A 13,814-nucleotide genomic window follows, 5' to 3' on the forward strand; every position below is an offset into this window, starting at 1 on the left:
TGTTAAATGAGCTTAAAAATACAACTTACAAACATAAAACAGAACAACAAATGCAATTCTTATTTATCAAGTATGGTCATGGAGCTCAGAAGAGTGTATCGAAAGGATTTTATACTCTCTGTTTTACATATCGCTTCTGGCAACAAATTCCAAAACAAGGGTGCTGCCACTTAGAAGGAGCAACCCCTGGGCACTGCACGTCATGCTTGTCTAGCAGAAGGTACATCAAGTATACCTCGCTGTTGAGATCTCAGAGCCCAAGATGGGCAATACAATCTCACCAAATCAGTTTATTTATTTATTTTATACTGGTTATCAATGACTGGGGAGATGCCATCACTGGTGTTTGCCTGAAATATTTCAGGCAGAGTTAAGCAGAAGTTTTAATGAAGTTGCGGAAATGCTCAAATAAATGGCATTACAGTAATCAATCAGGGGCAAGATGGATGCTTGAACTACAGTATGAAAGTTGGTATCAATTAATAAACTTTTAAGACCATGAAGGAACGTACTTTAAAGAAACCAGCCCCGATAAGTCTTGATGTGTTGTCGAGGTGAAAGGTTTGAATCCAGACATCAAGAATGGACTGGGAAGGACAGATAGTTAATATCAATAGATGTACAATGAGGCTTTGTATGGAAAACTTCTTTTGAATTATAACCATCCAAATTCTGTTCTCCTCTAAGCATTAATTGGAGCACTTCCTTTACATTGTTAACAGATGCTCATTAAGACTCGCATGCATCACAAACTTAATTGAAGTGATCAAAGGTCTTGATTGCAAAGAACCCATTACAGCAATAACTGTGTGTCTTAACTGAAGGTATTTAAAAATATGAGTGGAAGGAATATCAAAATCCTTTTGCATTTCAGTGAAGGTTTTAAAGTAATCTTCTGAATATAATTGTTCTGAAGTAAAACCCTCCCCATTTGGGTTTGCATTGTTAACTTATTTTCTTCCAGTAAACTGTGAGTTTATCCCCAAACTGTATTTGGCAAAGTCAAAGTTAATGTAAGAGCATGCATTTATAGTTCTTGCATAACGGTAACTCCCTTGGTAGATAAGGTGACACACTAACAAACTTTCAAAGTAATTTGCTACCACCTCACCTACAGGCACTAATGCAACCTGAAAATAGGTAGATTTAAATCACCTTCCAAGATGTCTTATTCTTCCATTTGTATTTACTGAAACTGGGTATAGGGATCTTTTCTTGCAGCTAACTTGTGAGATTTATTGCTTTTAATTGGGACTTTTGCGGTAAGTTTGCACATGTGTTAAATTATCAGGGTTTGGATCTAGGATCGTTGTGCAGAATAACAGCAGTGTGTTATAGTAAAGTCCAATGGGCTCATCCCTTCAGATTGAGACTCTCTGGTTCATGTTGGGTTGATGAGTATATAGATTAAATCTATCTAGATTGTATAATTGATTGTCTTATCTGTCTTGTTTTGTTTATGAAATTAGGAATTTTTTAAAACTGTAATCCACTTTGAGTTTTATTGGAATTTAGCAGAATGTTTTCCTATATATATATATATATATATATATATATATATATATATATATATATATATATATATATATATACAAATAAAATAATCATATGTAGGCAGTTGCAAACTGCCATACAAATTACTGTGGGATAAGTGTGTTTTTCTTGTTTTTGTTTTAGTGGAAGAACAATCTTGTTAGTTGCTGCTGTTAAGGAATCTTTTACTATATCACTGTTTCTTTCCCCTGTGCTGAATTAAAAGAAATTCTCACATCCTGACTTGAAATTTTGCCTGGAAGCTTACAAGCCTGCTTAATTCAGGACCATGGATTTATGGGCGGGTGAGAGGGGCAGCTGCCCAAATTATAAAGGATTTTGGGGGTGGGAGCAGAGAAATAACTAAAATGCAGGTGTGGGTTGGCACTGGCAGTACTTAAAAAAAAACAAGCAAACCTCATAAACAACCAACAGAGGACTATAGAGTATAATGTACACTGATGTATCACTTATATGAGCCGAAACTATACATTGGTTATAGCTTCATTATTTATGTATACCATTTTTAACTTTTATAGATTTTCAATTGCAAGTGTTCCCAACTCGGTGGTATTCTTGTGATATACATTTTTAATCATTAAAATCATTTGTGAACGTCTTTTTTTGTGATGTATGAATTGTCTGAGGATTGCTGTCTCCCACACGGTCACCCCAGATCACGTATCACTATCCAAAAGGGTTTTTTTTACATTTATCTAGTCTCTGTGTTGGATGTCGTCATCTCATTTTGAACCTATACAACTTCTGCCCTAGGCACTGAAGTGCATTGTTAAAGCTCTGAACTTATTACTATTTCTTTCTGTTTCTTCATCTAATTATTATACAGCTGTTGCATGCACCTCGGTGTCATATTGCGAATATGTACAGACACTTTTTTGCTCTGAATAGTTGTATGTTTAAAGCCTTTTTGGTATATCTAGTCAATAAGATTATTTGGTTATCTGCTCCAATTTGTACATTTGCTGAATTTTTTTTTTTCATTTAAGTGAGACTGAAACACTTAGGGAATGAAGAACTAAAGTATCAGTGTTAAACAGATCCTGATCTCCTGCTAGCTCAGCTTGGTGGTAGAGTCCCATGGTAAGGTAGGGGAGATGTGTGGTAGGTTAAAATCTGCAGTTGAGACATTTGATCACAGCATAGCAGAATTAAGATTTGCCTGGTGACTTAGGTTCTGGCCTGATAGTACAAATCTGTTGTGGCTTTTACACTCACTCCAGAAGTATTCTGATCCCAGTAATGTTGATTTGAAATGGAAGGAAAGAAGGAGGACTAGCTAAGGTCTTCCTCCCGCTTTGCAGAAGGTGGCAATTAATGTAGAAACCAATTGCAAAGGTGCTGACTCCTATTTTTTTTCTCTCATGTCATTTGGCAGAATTTTGGTGGCCATTTATTAAGCCACTAGTGTTCATCAGTTGATAGTCTTAAAAACACAAGTTGTCATATTAGGTCAGACCGTGGGTCTATCAAGCCCAGTATCCTGTTTCCAATAGTGGCCAATCCAGGCTACAAGTACCTGGCAAGTACACAAACATTAAATAAATCCCATGCTAGTAATGCCAGTAATGGCAGTGGCTGTTCCCTAAGTCAGCTTGATTAATAGCAGTTTATGGACTTCTTCTCCAGGAACTTATCCAAATCTGCTAAACTTCACTGGCAGAATAGCTAAAACAGCTATCTTAAGAAAATGATTTGGCCACCAGCTGCTTGAAGTAGGGAGCCAAATGACCATTAAACTCAGATTTGTTTCTCTGAGCCTCAGTTTGCAAGGAGCATTTGTTGACTGGGGAAAGGCTTCTCAAACTGAATCATAGAGACAGTTGTCGGGTTGCCTGAGCAGGCTGATCCAGTCCTAGTTATGTCCCTTTGCATGCATGGAGATGTAACCTTGATTTTCCCTGAGAAAAGTAGGACTACATTTCCAGGCATGCAAAGGACAAAAGCAAGACGTGACCTTGGTGAGATGGCAACTCTAGAGTTGTGAGCTGGAGATTTGTAAACAAACACCATGGGAGGATGACTCATTCTCCCTTTTTGCAGGAAAATAACCAAAAAAGGTTTTTCTAAAAATTAAAATATTTAATTTCTGATTAACCTTGGTCATCAAAATTTCATAATGGGTGAGGGAGGAAAGTGAAGCATTAACAGCAATTAATGCATTTGTCACGCTATTTACTCTAACTAGAGGGCACTTAAAAGGGAAAAGGCTCATAACTGTTTTCGAGCAGAGATCTTAATAACCAAAAGCCTATTTCCATAGAAATGCAAAAATAACTTCCAGCAAACTGGGTCATTGGCATCAAAGAGACATTCAATTAATAAAATCATATTAAAACAAAAGACGCTTGATTTGATGATTGCGCTTGACATGCATTATGGACCCAAGAGGCTGGTTGTCACCTGGGAGGCATTTAAAGAGTTTCCACGGCAGGACTTGCCTTGGAGCAGGGCAGCCTTGTTTTAATCAAGGGGTGTATCTGATTAGCTTTAATTTATATATGAGCTAATTACCAATGGAGGAAAATAACTTGATTTTGAGAATATTTTGGATCAGGCACAAGATTCTGTGGATGTGCTTGGAGAACCTGCCCGTGCCTTTGCTGTGACTTGATTAAATTATAATTTCCCTTCTTAAGATTTTCTAACTCTGTTCAAGGATAAAATTACACTTAGTAATGAATTCAGCTAATCATGTCTTGACATGATGAGCAATGATAGGAATTCAGACTCAAGAGTTTTAGGGGATGACTACAGCAAGGGCTTCTAGGAACTCTGGATGTTTTCATTGCCAGGATCACTCTCTGTTTTTGAATGTGGAGAAGGAGCAGTGCATTAGGTTCACCAAAAATAAAAATTGTGAAAAGAACAGATATTGCCTAAGGAAGGAAACATTAGTGGTCACCACTCCCCCCCCCCCCCCAAAGCTTGTATTTTGTTAATGTTTATTAGGTAAAGCTAATGACGTTTGTTGATTTCCTTTAATTAGGTTATGTAAGGAAGCAAGGATGTAACCCAGATGGGAGTAGCATCAGTGGCTTTAGACTTCAAAGGAGTATGTGGTGGTGGATTCTAGTCAGCTCCATCCCTTCCCCTCCACTAAAGCCTCTTATTAAGGGACTCCTTGCTAAAACTCCTGGAAATCGCAGACATTTTTCATAGGTATCATGTTTGTTTGGCTCAAATGCAAAAGGAATGAGACTGTTTGACTCAGTCCTCTAACTTGCAGCACCCTATGGCAGGGGTAGGAAACTCCAGCCCTGGAGTGCTGCAAACAGATCTGGTTTTCAGGATATCCAAGGGGAATACGCATGAGATAGATTTGCATGCACACTGCCTTAATTGTGATCATTAATGTTATCCTGAAGACCCAACTAGTTGGGGTCCTAGAACATTGGAGTTGCCCACTTCTGTTTTAGGAGCTTGCCTAGAGGGTTTTTACTATTTGCATGATAGAATTGTATTAAGAGTCACCCTCTGCATGGGCCATTATCAGTCAGGAAGGACTTGAACAAGAAGTATGACAGTGGTTGAGTCTGAAAAAACAGGGCAGATGCTAATGAATATGATGTCAGTTTTAGGAAAACTAAGGGTGATTATGCAAAACCTTGTTTGCATATTATACCCTACCATGTTCTATGTTACATTCCTGGTTTCTAAATGTACTATGGATGTTATGTAATAATCACTAATTATAAATGTGGATGCCAAAAGCAATAGCAATTCTACTCCAGCAACCATTACTAATCACCCAGGACTTGTTTCCTATTTGTTTTGATTTTCATAAGTAAGTAAATAAGCTTTTTGTTTCTTGTCAACCAATGAGATGTTCCCAATGACCATCAGTATATAAAAACTGTTAAATAAATAAAATGGTGCTCTCATTTTATATATGATGGTTGTTCCCAGCTGTCACTATGATAATCGTGGTCCCAAGTTCTCACAAGTGTCAATTGGATTTTTTGTTTGGTTTTCTTTGCTGTGCATCTAAAACCCACAAACAATGCAAGCATTGGGTGTGAACAGACTCTATCTGCAAGGGGAGAGCTCTCTTTCAATAGCCCAGTCCTGACCAAAGCTGTCTTTCTGCACTAGAAGTACCTGCCTGGGGTATAATGGGAGGTCACCGAATAACTGCAAGAAACACTTCAGGGTGGCCACTGCAACTTAACCATGGCTTTGATTGTGACAGTGATAGTTCTGTAGAAACTATCACTGTTATCTATTTGAAAAATCAAAATTAAAAAAAAAATAGGAAAACAATTTGTAGGTGATTAGTGTTGCTTGCTGGAGTGTGGATAATCAATGATATTGTCTTTTGCATCTCACATTTATGATTAGTGGACAGTATGGCTTGGGTTCGGGTCATTGGGTGCGGTTTTTTTTTTTGATTGATTCTGTAAACATAATAGAAATCGTAGCAAGATTGTCTTGGTCTGTGACCCATTTACACCAACAACAAAAAAAAAAAGTTGTATTTAGTTGGAGAGTGGATAAATGGGAACATACCCTATATGTAATTGTCATTCTTTTAGATGTGGGATGTTATAAGCATATTTGCTTGCTTTTGCCATCAACCTGAGAGTTTCCAGAAGAGAGTGTTTGAGAGACAGACCTGGACTTGGTTTACTTCCTAAGTTGTTTTTTTTTTTTTTTTTGAGAAAGTTGCTTGCTGGAAATATGTCATCTTTGTGAACTTCTAGAAAGGTCTGGGAGAATTGGGTGGGTGAGAAGCTAAGAAGTGAAAATCACTTATCCAACACTGTATAATTGGGAAGCGTTTTTATGGCTTCGTTTAAAGCTTCCTCTGAAGTTTCCTTAAATGTTTATGCTCTGCTATGAAAACTAAAAGGTGAATTTTAAAAGCCCTATGTTTGCCGAAGTCAGGAGATATGGGCAAAATTTGGGCCAGTGCACACCACATGGATTTTAAAAAGCATGTAAGTATGCACACATTTTTATTTTACAAAATAGGGGCATATCTGGGTGAGGTATGGCCATTCCTAGATTTCTCAATGAAAGTGCCCACGTAAGTATTTATGCATACAAGTGCTCTTTGGGGTCCCCTACTGAGTAACTTCTGCTAGGGGATGGCGTGTAAGTAGTAAAATAAAACCCTGCTGACTAGTCTAGATATTTTAAGAGTTGGGGCTAATAGGGGAGAAGGGAGGCTATTTATCTAGCAGGGTTAGGAAATCCTATCCTTTATGTGGGCAAACCTGGGGACAAATTGGGAGAACTGGTAATTGTGTTGGCGCGCATATATACCAAAATCCCCCCACTTATGCTATAGAGGTATTATTTGCATGCATATACATGTGTCCATATAAAATTGCCCACACATGTACATGCATACAACATATATTATGTCATGCATGCATTTATGCTCATATGTTATAAAATGGCCATGTCCATTAGCCCGAGCCAGCTTATGCGTGTACATGTGTGCCCACACGGCTGTTTAAAAGTTACCATCCCCAACTTCAGTTTGACTGGGAGAGCTGTGATCTTTTCTGATGTCCTGCATGACATTTTTAGTTTTGGATCTAGACATTTAGCACCACTAGACTTGTTGCTCAGCCTTCCTCCCACTCCAAAAAAAAAAAATAAATCCTTTATATCGCTGAAAATCCCAAACCAAGTATCTGTCTTTCAGACTTTTTAAGATAGGTTTCATGAAAGTAAGAAGGCATTCCAGGACAGTGGTTTGAAAGCACTGCCCTGGCTTTGTGCCGTGAACTCCAACTCTGCCCGATGCTCTGAGAAAAGCACTACCTGCCTATTGTGCTTTGTTCCTTAAAGTCAACACACAGTGCTCTGTCATGCAGCAGTGCTTGCTGAGGTCACAATGTGGCTTTGTTCAGAGCTTGACTAACAACCTGGAACTGAGCTGCCTTAGAAAATTCTTATTTGGAAAACAAAGCCTCAAATGGGTGGAGAACATGTTTTTTGTTTGTTTGGGTTTTTTCAGTGTTTTCATACTTTTTTTTTTTTATGTACTTTTGGTGTGATCATTGAGTAACTTGTTCAGGATCTTCAGCCTGGAGGACAGGAGATATGATAAGAGGTCTATAAAATCATGAAGAGATGGAAGAAGTAAGTGAGATATAGGTCTAGGGGGTGTGCTAGTGTTTTAACAAAGGTACTAGGATAAGAGGTTGGTGGTTTATAAGATATGTTTCAGATTTTTTATTTTGGCGTTGGGGTGTGATGGGCTGTTTAGTTCTATTGTTAGTTTATTAATGTCTTTGACCTTATTGGTGCTTGTTCTGAGCATAGGTAGTTTTAAGTTGTCCTTACTGGTGTTTGCTCTGATTTCAGGTAAGATTTAAGGTAGGCATTTTTAAATAACCATGTTTTCAGTTCACTTTTGAATTTCTTTCGTTCTGGGGTCAGTCGTAGTTTCTCTGGTAGTGAGTTCCATAATATTGGGCCAGCAATGGAGAACACACAGTCTCTTATTTTTGTTAGATGAGCATTCAGTAATGTTGGCATAGCTAATGATCCTTTATTCTGAGATCTTAGTGATCTCTGTGGTTTGTATGGTTGTAGTCCTATGGCTGCCAGACCTGGGTTATTAGAATGGATGGTTGTATGTATTAGTGTTAATACTTTGTAGTGAATTTGGGATTGCACACTTAGTCAATGTAGAGCTATCAGTGAGTGCATGATGTGATCAAATGTTCTTGATCCTATTAAGAGCCTTGCTGCGGCATTTTGTAGGAGTTGTAGCTTTTTTATTAAACAGGTACTCCTAGTAAAAGAGTTACAGTAGTCTATGTTAGAGAAGATGAGGGTTTGCAGGACTGTGCAGAAGTCTTCATGAGTCAGCAATGGTATCGGTCTATGTAGTAAGTGCAGTTTCACATAGCCTGTTTTAATTAATTCATGTATGTGCTTTTCCATTGCTAGGTTTTCATCTATCTGTATTCTGATGTCCTGTACTTGGTCAGAGGGTGTAATTTTAAAGTTACCCATCTCACTTGATTACATTAAATCAATGTTCCTGCCGATGTATGTATGTAATGTGATTACATTGTCATTGTATAAGTCATGTATATTAATAGAATTATCCTGGGTCTACCACAGGTATTAACACTGACAAGTATTACAAACAATATACCCGTGTATTTCAATGAAATTTATCTTCAATTTTTATTCTTTAACAAACCTTTAAAAACATAACACATATCTGTTTATATCACCCATACACACCACATTCACTCACACAACAATAAACTATTAAAATCTGACAATACAAACTTGTTACACTTTAACAATACTATTGCAACATTCCCTAATTTACAATGTAAACATACTCCTCTTTTATTAAATATCCCAATTTCTACCTCTGTTACATTTAACACAAGTTTCCTTTACTATTGTAAACAATCATTTATAATTAGAATTCCTTATTAGATTACCCTTATTATTTTCATATTTCATAAGTTACATCCTAACATAATGAACATTACAATACTCTTTGCTTATATCCCATCTGAGTTCCTTATTAGATTGCCGTTCTCATTTTCATGAAATTCATAACTTGTATCCCAACACAATCGATATTGCAATGTGGTGTGTATGGGTGATATAAACAGATATGTGTTATGTTTTTAAAGGTTTGTTAAAGAATAAAAATTGAAGATAAATTTCATTGAAATACACGGGTATATTGTTTGTAATAATTGTATAAGTCATGCCATAATATGTATGTTATGTTGTGATCTTTATTTGGAATGATGGTATATAAAATAACTAAATAAATAAAATACTTGTACTAGGGAACACTACATGAAGATAATAGGTAGCACATTTAAAACAAATTGGTCAAACTATTTTTTCACTCAGTATACAACTAAACTATTTTTTCACTCAGTATACAACTAAACACTGGAATTTGATACCAGAGGATGTGGTGAAAGCAGAAAGAAAGCATAGCTGGGTTTAGAAAAGGTTTGGAGAAGTTCCTGGAGGAAACACATTTGCCAGGTAGACTTGGAAAAGCTGCTGCTTGTCCCTGGCTGTGAGCAAGAAAGACTGGACCCTGCCAGGAGCATGTGACCTGGTTTAGCCACTGTCTGAGACCAGATGCTGGGCTTGATAGACCTTTGGTCTGACCCAGTGACATTTTTAATGTTTATCTGTTCTGTAGTTGTCCAAATCCGAAGTTCCATAGTTGCATTGTGTTTAAAACATAGGAAATAAATTTAAGAAAACAAAAATCCCCACAGCTTCCAGTTGCTGATGGGTGTAAACCAATTGATATTGAAATAAAAATAAATTGTTCCATAAATTGGTGGGATGAAGTCATTCTGAAGGTGCATTATAGCTTGTACTCAAAACCACTGAAAGGGAGGCCCTACTGTGATAAAGGTTTGTTCATTTGGCACCTGCAGTCTCCAAAGTTGTCTCCATGTGATTTTAGAAGAAAAATGAATCTTACTCTGAGCTACTTCTCTGTGACTGCATTTTGAGACAAAGTGGGTCAGGTCTGGTAGCTTAGTGGTGAAGTCGCTACTCTGGTTTGCTTCCAGGGCCAGGTCCCAAGCAATGAAACGGGCAATGTGAGCCACTGGTCAAGGACATTTCAGGCTCTTTCTTTGTAGCACAAAGGTAACATCACAACCCTACAGCCATGTGGTAGCAGTACAGATTCTCTTCTATGCAACTGTTTGGCAATGTGAAGAGAGAAATCCCCTCCTGGTCTTCTTTTAATAGTCAGAGTAGATAATCTTGTGCAGGTCCAAATGTCAAATTAGACCAAGTAAGCATGTGGCTAGAGATGTTTGGTCCACCACGGGCTCCGACATCTCTCGACAAGAATTGACTTCCACAGGATTGCCAGTGGTGGGGGAAGTGGACAGGGTGGCTGTAGAAATTCTGGGTTGGGACAGTACCAGCAGAGCACATCTGGGGCCCCAGTGCATGTTTCTGGCCCTTGGGTGCCCCTCCATGCTAGACAGTGATTCCAGACCAGGAAGAGCCTCTTCTCCAGGGTGGGGCTTCATGCTGACATGTGGTCTCGTCCTTTTTACTAGCAGCCTCTTCATCTGTGATTACCCCTGCAGAAGACTGATTTTTGATGGTGATCTCTAGGAGGATAGCTCTTACTCATTTGGATCTTCAGCAAGACCCCTTTTCTAGCCACCCTTTAATGTGTTTTTAATTATTATCAACGTTTAATGCATGCTGCTTATATATATATTTTTTAATTTATCCATTTACATTTTTTTAAATATAGTTTTGTCTAATATGTTTTGGAATTTTTTAAACGTTTTATATGAATCACATTTCTTATACATGTAAGAAATGCAATAATTCAAAATTAATAAATAATAGAGGCATGAAAGCTGTAAATATGGCTCTTGTAAATATGACTCTTGCCCCCTCTCTACTCTTATTCCCAAGCAATCCCCCCTACACTTACTCCGCACCAATCTAGGAACATCCTAAACTGTACCGTACTGATATACTGTTCTTATACTGTCGTTATACCCATAACATGAGAATATATTTATACCCTTTGCATGCATTATCCATTTTAAGCTCTTATTTATAAAGTTTAAATTTAAACCAAATATTTAGGTATTACCTAGTTTCCATGCAATTTATTACCACTGTTGTTTGTATTTCTATGTAAAGCCTGTTGCTGCATTATGTTAGACTGTAAACCGAGGTGATGTTCCAAATGTGCCGTGGTATATAAAAAAACCCCCTTAAATAAATAAAATAATAAATGGCCTTTATCTTATGGTTCTTATCTGCTTTCATAGGGGCCGATGTAATAAGGTGCGCTGAAGCTACCGCGGGTTTGTGCACGCCTATACGCGTGTTTGTACACGCGTTTTCCTGTGCAAAGCCCTATATGGGTATGTAATGGTTTTATTCATGGGGGGAAAAAGCGTGTACAAGCGCGCTTACAGCCCCGTGGTTTTTCTGCATGTGTGCATGCTAATAGCATGCAAAGGAGGCGATTTATCTATTTACGGGCAATGCAGGGAGCTGCACTAGCAGGGAGATCGGATTAGTGGAGGTTTTTTAATGCAGGTTTTTAGCACGTGGGTCAGGGCAGGAGGTAAGTGAAAGTGACGGTGTGGAGACCATTTATTTTGATGCTTTTGTGGGTCAGCCAAGTGGCAGACAGAATGGGTAGAGAGAAGGCAGCTTCTCAATGAGTCAGAATTGCCGATCTGCGTTTCACGCTCTCGTCAGTGGTCGGAGTCTGATCATGAAGGGGTTAAGTATTGCTCTACCCACCTTCACAGCTATTTCAGGACCACTACTTCAGTTTTTTTTGAAAAAGAAAGGCTTTTGCCCTGAGAATCAATCACAGGCTTCACTCGCCGGTGGGTGTCCACGTGAGTTTCTGTGTGGATGTCTGCGTGTTTTACTATATAGGGCCATTAGTGCATGTTTCTGCGTGCATTATAGCACATATGATTGGTGTGTGCAGATTTTATGTGCATATCTAATCCAGCCAGTATTACTTCCCACGCTTCCACTGTGTTTTTCCCATGCGCACCCAAAAACATCTGTGCAGATTTCAGTGCAGGTTTTATTACATCTGTCCCTGAGTCTGTTTAAATGAATATCTTTAACAAGCTCATAATGTAGACTTGTTTGTTCTATTATACTTTGCTTTCAACATTCTGTGTATGATCTTGCCACCTGCAGCATGGTATACAGTGCTCGGAAAATCTGTGTGCATGCAGTGGATCCCAATTTATAAACTTTTTTTTTTATTGCCATAGGCTGTTCAGCAGTAATTGATTCCCAGCACAATTTACATACATACATACATACATACATACATACATACATATATATATTTTGTTATTTTAAAATTCATAAGAACATAAGAAATTGCCATGCTGGGTCAGACCAAGGGTCCATCAAGCCCAGCATCCTGTTTCCAACAGAGGCCAAACCAGACCATAAGAACCTGGCAATTACCCAAACACTAAGAAGATCCCATGTAACAGTTAAAAAAAAATTTCCTTGACGTCTTTTCTTGTTTCCATGAATAGTTGTGCCAGCCTGAGTGTAATCCTTTGAAGGTGAATGATTTAGCCTTGTGTCCCATCTACCCTTGCTCAAAGCCCAGCTGTCATCCCCTACATCCAATTTCCAAAATCTGATCCAGCAATTGCTGAAGTCAGTGATTTTTTTTTTTTGTTTTTCCTTTTAGCAAACTTTCCCACTGCTCTTACCAGTAGGTGCATAGTCTTGTGACATCTCTTTTCCAGCCTTCATAAATGTGGTGTGTTGACCCAGTTTTAAAATATGAATAAATGATGATGCTGTAAAGAGCTGAATCTTAAGTACATGACACTATAGGATATCATCTTTGATTATATAGAGATCTTAGATAAAAACAATCCCATGGGTGCAGTGTTAGGAAAAATGTGAAAATATACAGCATTTGTCTGAGTGATTTTGAGCTGATAGATCTCAACCTCCATGCAAATAAAAAAACAAAAAACTGTTTATGTGGAATATTCTTCCCCTCTCCTCATATTTGTGTGTGTGTTGTAAATTAAGTTGGATATGACCCAAGAAATAATTTTGAAAAAACCAAAAAAACATTAGGTGTAGAACATGATGGCAGGTAAAGGATCATAGGGCCCAACCTGCCTATTAAGCTTTATAATCCCTTCCTCTCTCATTGTCTGTGCTTTGCTACATGTTTTTTTTTTCTTGAATTCTGATACTGTCCTTGTCTCCACCATATTCACAGGGAAGCTGTTCATACATCCACCACCCTCTCTGGAAAGAAATATTTCCTTAGATTACTCCTGAGTCTCCCCCTCTCACCCTCATTCCATGACCCCTCGTTCTAGAGCCTCCTTTCCATTGAGAGATCTGCTTTCTGTGCATTTTAATCCCTGGAGTTATTTAAACTGTCAATCATATCTCCCCTTTCCCTCCTGTCCTCTAGAGTATACATGTTTAGGTCTTTAAATTTCTCCCCATATACATTTTGATGCAGACCATTGACCATTTTAGTAGCCTCCCTCTGAACTGACTCCATCCAATTTATATCCTTTTGAAGGCGCAGGCTCCAGAATTGTTTTCAGTACTCCAAATGAGATCTCATCATGGACTTGTATAGAAGCAATATCTTCTCTTCTTTTTCCTGCTGGCTATTCCTCTCTTAATGCACCAGAGCATCCTCCTGACTTTATCTACCTCTTTGTTCATCAGATGTAATCACTCCCAGTCCTCGCCCTTGTTTCGTGCAGAGTATAACTGCAGCCTTC

The 13,814-nt window shown here is 38.1% G+C and overlaps 1 protein-coding gene across 8 annotated transcripts in view; it reads left to right on the top strand.

Annotated features, from left to right (window-relative positions):
• Positions 1-13,814, top strand: part of SHANK2 (SH3 and multiple ankyrin repeat domains 2) — a 544,106-nt gene that overhangs the window by 121,272 nt on the left and 409,020 nt on the right. The window contains exon 1 of one of the 8 annotated variants that reach the window (XM_029582901.1): positions 7,629-7,647. The exons of the other annotated variants lie outside the window; for them this stretch is intronic. The gene's annotated coding sequence lies outside the window, so the exon portion shown is untranslated. Of the gene's footprint in view, positions 1-7,628; positions 7,648-13,814 lie in introns of those variants that run through there. 8 annotated transcript variants of the gene reach the window in all.

Source organism: Rhinatrema bivittatum, chromosome 17 (genome assembly GCF_901001135.1).
Source record: "Rhinatrema bivittatum chromosome 17, aRhiBiv1.1, whole genome shotgun sequence".
In the NCBI taxonomy this organism is placed as follows: Eukaryota; Metazoa; Chordata; class Amphibia; order Gymnophiona; family Rhinatrematidae; genus Rhinatrema; species Rhinatrema bivittatum.